At 37.2% G+C, this 5,815-nt stretch overlaps 1 long non-coding RNA gene across 1 annotated transcript in view; it reads left to right on the top strand.

Moving 5' to 3' along the window:
* LOC136840915 (uncharacterized) overlaps positions 1–5,134 on the top strand; it is a 5,639-nt gene extending 505 nt beyond the window's left edge. Inside the window, exons 2-3 of the long non-coding RNA XR_010853782.1 lie at positions 3,059–3,162; positions 4,801–5,134. This is a non-coding gene — a long non-coding RNA (uncharacterized lncRNA). The remainder of the gene's footprint in view (positions 1–3,058; positions 3,163–4,800) is intronic.
* The last annotated feature ends 681 nt before the right edge of the window (positions 5,135–5,815 follow it).

Genomic DNA, 5,815 nt, shown 5'->3' with positions numbered 1-5,815 from the left:
TATTCAATTGGTTTTGATACGTTATTCAAATTACAGCTCGTGAAAAAGCAGTTAAACGCTATGCCCAAACGTTGTCCAAATTAGTGTTAATGGATCCCAATTTATTGTAATGACTATATTTAAAGGACACATATATACATTTCATAGCTTCAATGCTTTAAGATGTTATCGTGGAAAGTTCGGTGCGAGATGGTACTGACCGAGCCGTCAGTTGCAAAATCTTTGTATTCAGCAAATAGTTTGATTCCTCAGCTTTTTGTGCGAGAAGCTCAGCAATATTGGAGATCAGGTGATCTCCGAAGCGATATGTATATTCGTGAGTACGTGCGTTACTTTGATCTAGATTATGCCAAAATCTGCCCTAAAAGTGAGTTTGATCGTTCATTAACGTGATAGAACTGCAGTTGTCCAGTCATAGCTTTGGAGTGGTTCCAGGCTTTGAAAATCGGCAGATAAGGTAGAGTCTCAAATCTCTGTTTTTATGGGAGAAAATTGAACTTGTGATTTTTACCATGACTTTCTAATCATTATGAACTTGTGAACTGATGTCGGAAATTTAATATGAATATTCATACCTCTTTTATATTGTTTTTTTGGTTATGTTACGTTTGCCATATCTTGGCTATGCATTTTACACTTTCCATTATTGTGTTTTGTATTTCATATATTTTTGGGAGTTTTCTATCATGTTTAATTCTTTCGACAGATGTCTGTGGACTTGTGGTAGACTGTTTTTTTTTGGACATGACTTTTAGTTATTGATTTGGGAGTATGTGAGATTTTGGGTATTTCCAGGCTATTAGCCATAATGAGACTTCTTTAATCAGAAGTGCTTTGCCGTTTAGAGTTTAGTTATCTGACTCGATAATTCATTTATTATGCATTTTAATTTTTGCTTTGTTTTATTCATTTCTTGTTGGGTTATTTGAATAATAAATCTATTTTTGTAGGAACGATTGTGTTTCTTTAAATAGTCCATTTAGTTACTTGTGAGAATGAGAGAGATCGGGTGGATGAGCTTCGATAAACGATGAGAGAGAGAGAGAGAGAGAGAGAGAGAAAAAAAAAATGCGAGTGTGATCATGGGTTGAACCTTTTACGTCTTTTTCCTGAAGTAGATCGCTAAGATTACGCTACGTACACTTCAAAAAAAGTGTTGATTCTGTTCCCTGTAACAGATTTTAATGGTGGCAGCGGTGTCCCATGTCTTTAATGGTGGCAAGCGGGTAAAAGTTAAATAGTCTTAATTAGGGTAGCTAAAGAGGGAGATTACTAATAGACTAATTGGTAACGTCGATGCCCAAGGCATAGGCGACCTAAGGCGACGAGTCAGTGTTGAATGACTGAGTGTCGTGATTACGTGTGAAATACGGGGAATCTTTTTTTTTCCGTCTCTATTCGAGTATTGGGAGTGGGGAGTTGTGAAATAGATCTGGGTGATCTCTAGAGCAATTTTGGGGTTAACAAAATACCCAAATAAGTGTGAATAGTGGCGATTGTGAGTTAATTAAGCAAAGTGGTGATTCAACAAAAATCACGCTTGTGTTCCTCTGCTTCGTCTTCGAGATGGTGACGTCACAGGTTGCACATAGCTCTGGTTTCTGTTAGCAAGTCACGAGTGATAAGTGCTCCGTTTTATGTTCTTCTTTTAGAGGGGGTAACTTTTACCTTTCTCTAGTGTTCTTTTTGGTTTCTTTTTTATGTTGTTACGCTCAGGGCGTGTAATCACTCACAAAATGCCGGACGATGCAGCAAGCACATCCCAATCAGTTGTGGTGCATAAGGTGACGAGCGTTAGCGCGGGAATTACTAATTTTAAAGGGTTAGTTGACGGGAAGCCAACCCAAAATATAGAAACTTTCATTGAGTCAGTGAACAATTATCTGAATTCCAAGAAAATTACGAATGGCGCTGAAGCTTTAACAGAAGCAAAGACATTTCTGGATTTGGATAAAGGAGATATTGGGAAACGGGCACGCAGTTTCGGGTTCAGAAGGTGTAAAACTTGGAATGAACTGCAGAAATTTCTACGAGCTACTTATGGCGGAGTTCAACGTGAGTGTGCAGTTCGGAATTTGCGAGCGTTTCTCAAAATAAAGAAAGGCAATGATTCACTGGTCACATACAGTGCGAATTTATTTGATGCAGTAGGTGAGTTAAAGAAATCTATAACAGGCTCTCCATGGGTAACTGGAAATAATATCTCCTTAGATAATTTTGAAAGATTGTTACACTTTGCTTGCCTTTTAACGTCGGTCCCAGATGTAATTGTAGATAGTTTTGACAAAAGAATTGATCAGGATACAGATGAATCCTTTTTGTTTGCACAGATTAATAAAAATCTATCAAAATGCCCGACACTGGACAGTAGTTTTGTACAGGGAGGTGCAAAGATGTCGGCTGCGGTTTCCAAACCACAGAACAATGCTAGTCCCTCGCATTCAGGAAATGATGCAACAGCGAAGACATGTGCACGAGTAGAATCGAAGAAAATTCCAGAGAGATCAGTCACAACGATACGTTGTTTTAATTGTGATAAACTAGGACATAGTAAATCAAATTGCAGAGTGAGATATTGTTCAGTTTGCAAATCTTCAGATCATGGATGGAGATTTTGCCCAGCCACGAAGAATAGAGATTATTCAGGGAAGTCACGGGGAGGTTTTTCTAGATATGACAGGAGAATTCCACATGATGCAAGTTCTAGATACACAAAGGAACAGCAGAATTTTCACAAGATAAGTTCGAAGACGGACACAGGATAATGAGTAATCAGGTCTTAGAGTCACTAGAATCTAGGCCGGTTGTACATGGATTTTCTAATGGCAGTGAGATTACTATTTTCATTGATTCTGGTAGCTCTGTTAACTTAGTAAATGCTGACCTTTTTCACTCGAAGTTTCCAGAGTGCAAATTAGTCCCTTCTAGTGAGACAGTGTGTGATGTACAAGCGAGGAAAATGAATATTTTAGGTTCGTCATTTCTTACGCTTTGTATCGGCGGAAAGACAAGGCATAGGCGACAAACTATGTTGCAATTTAACAGGACTCCATTTCAGGTAAGAGTTTGAAACTTCGAGTACATGAACTTCAAATCCCGCATAGGAGATGGCGGAAACGACTGTATTCTTTTACATTAGAAACAGGCCAATACCTTCTGCAGGTAAGAGAGACCGGAGATTCCATATTTTAAATAAACTAGACTTTGCTTTTAGTTGGACTGCCAGTGTTTTTTGTATTTAAATGTTAACGTAACTGTAAACTATTGCCTATTAAGATTTCTTGGTGCATGATATTTTTAATGTCGAAGGACAAAGTTTAGTAAATTTTCTAATCGTCAATTACTTAGTAAATTTTCTAATTGTCAAGTATTTAGTTATATAATTAGCTAATCATTTTGAAGTTGAGATATTTTAAATTTTAAGCCACTTTCTAAAAATCCAAAGGGGCCACCTTTGTCAGGGTGGCGGTGCTGCTCCGGCAAAGGTGGCCCAAGGTGCTGTATATGGTAGACAATGTCTACCATATACAGAGCCGCAAAACGTTTGAGGTTTTGAGTGTCTTTTGGCAGGTTTGAGGTTTTGAGTGTCTTTTGGCAAGGTTTGAGGTTTTGAGTGTCTTTTGGCAAGGTTTGAGGTTTTGAGTGTCTTTTGGCAAGGTTTGAGGTTTTGAGTGTCTTTTGGCAAGGTTTGAGGTTTTGAGTGTCTTTTGGCAAGGTTTGAGGTTTTGAGTGTCTTTTGGCAAGGTTTGAGGTTTTGAGTGTCTTTTGGCAAGGTTTGAGGTTTTGAGTGTCTGTGTCTTTTTGGCTGTCTCTTTGGGCGAGGTTTGAGGCTGACACTTATTGGTAGATGCTAATTTTTGTTAAGTCTTGTTTGAGATTTCATTAATGGTTTCACAATTTTAGCATTGTAAAGGAGGTCGTTCATGGTAAAACCTCAATGTATGTTGAGAGGTACCATATAAATTTATAAGGTTTAAACCTGTTAGTGTCAGAGTATTGATCGAAGATAGTTTTTCCTTGTAAGCTTGCCATGACTGGTGATGTTTGGGTAAAGATTTTAAGAGATGCATTGAAAGTAGAAGTCTAGCGGTGAGGTGTATGCCGTATGAAAGTTTACTTGAGGGTCTCTCTCTCTCTCTCTCTCTCTCTCTCTCTCTCTCTCTCTCTCTCTCTCTCTCTCTCTCTCACCGCCTGCAGAGTTAAAATTTTTCCCTTTGGCCTAAGGTTTGAGATAGCCACTGGGCCACGTAATTTCACGTTTTCACTGCAGGGAATTAATGTCCGTGGATGACATGTTAATTTTTAAAAATTATCTGCTCTTCAAAACTTTGTAGCCAAGGGATTTTTTTTTTTAGCTTGTCTGTAACCTTTTGTCAACCTTCAAACATCCTTTGAAATTTAAGGTTTATAATGCTTTGTTTCGACCAATATTCTAACAATAATTAATCATAAGTAATTTTGACTGGGCGTAACTTGAATAAATTTCTTTGCTTAGGACGTGTATGGGGAAACATCGTAACTTTTTTTTTAATGTTTAGTGTTTTATAGAATGTAAGGAATGTTCATTTTAATAAGATACAGGGAAAGGCTTGATACATATTAAGAAAATTAGTTTTTACTTCGGTATTGCTAGATAATTTTTAAGTTCTGCATCTGAACTGGATCATTATTCTCAAGAGAAAGACAACATAAGCTTTGAAGTTAGTTGTTTGATGAATTGGGCTTTGGTAGATCCACATATAAAATTAAAATTTAGTGCATTTGGGTTTATCCATATTTTATCGTTGCTATTCCCAACAGACAACCTGAAGAGCCTTGCCAATTTTAATGAGTAGCGGTCAACAATGTTCCCGATTTGATTTATACAATTATTCCAGCAAGATCAGGCAGTTCCAGACAACCTGCAGAGCCTTGCCAGTTTTAATATGGGCATTGATGAACATTGTTCCCGATATGATTTACACAAGAATTCTAGCAAGGTCTGGCAGTTCTATCTTCTAATCTAAAATTATCATCAGATTCTTGCCTCACCTGTGAGGCAGATTACAGTGAAACCTCTGAATGTTCTTGAAAGTGTGAACAGGAGAAATATACACTGACGTTTTTTCATCAGTATTAAACTTTCGTTTTATAACCTTTTTTTTATAACCTTGATTTTATAACCTAACATTTAGTTATGTGAAGAAATGGCTGTGGATAGAGAGGGATGACATCAGAGACTCATGTTATTAGTTTTGGCTCTCATGCCATCTCGTAAGGTTAACTTCAGTACATAATTCTTGCTAAAATGTCTCGACAGTCCATGGATGGTTAAAATGTTTTGGTATATTCCTTTAATTTTATTTAAGCGGAGGGGAATGACCATGGAGAGATGGAAGTTTCGAAAGTTTTATCCTAAAATTTTAATACGTGACGTTTACAAATGTGAACATCTGAAGAACATAAATTCTTATGCCCTAAAGAATTAATCTAATTCGTATGCCTTAAAGAGTATTTCTCGTGGGAAAAGAAATCCACATCCCAATGTATACTGATGTAAGAGTGCTTTTTCTCTTATACTAAAGGAGGTATGCTTTATAAGCGTTTACCATCCAGTCCTAAAAAAGTACTGCTTTATCGCCGAAGCGTCTGGCATATCGAAGCGATTACAGTTCTCGAAATTTTCTTTGGCAGAAGTTTTACTTTCTTTGGCTTAGTTATTTTGTAATGTACTATAAGCGTTCTCTGGGTTAAGTATAAAATTACCGTCTAGGTTGAGATAATTGTCTTTGGTTTAACCATACACTTGTAAGGTGGAAACTCTCGAAAATGAGCC

The sequence above is a fragment of the Macrobrachium rosenbergii genome, chromosome 8, assembly GCF_040412425.1.
Source record: "Macrobrachium rosenbergii isolate ZJJX-2024 chromosome 8, ASM4041242v1, whole genome shotgun sequence".
NCBI lineage: Eukaryota > Metazoa > Arthropoda > Malacostraca > Decapoda > Palaemonidae > Macrobrachium > Macrobrachium rosenbergii.
Note: the sequence above shows the minus strand (reverse complement) of the source record. Positions and strands in the feature narration are given on the sequence as shown.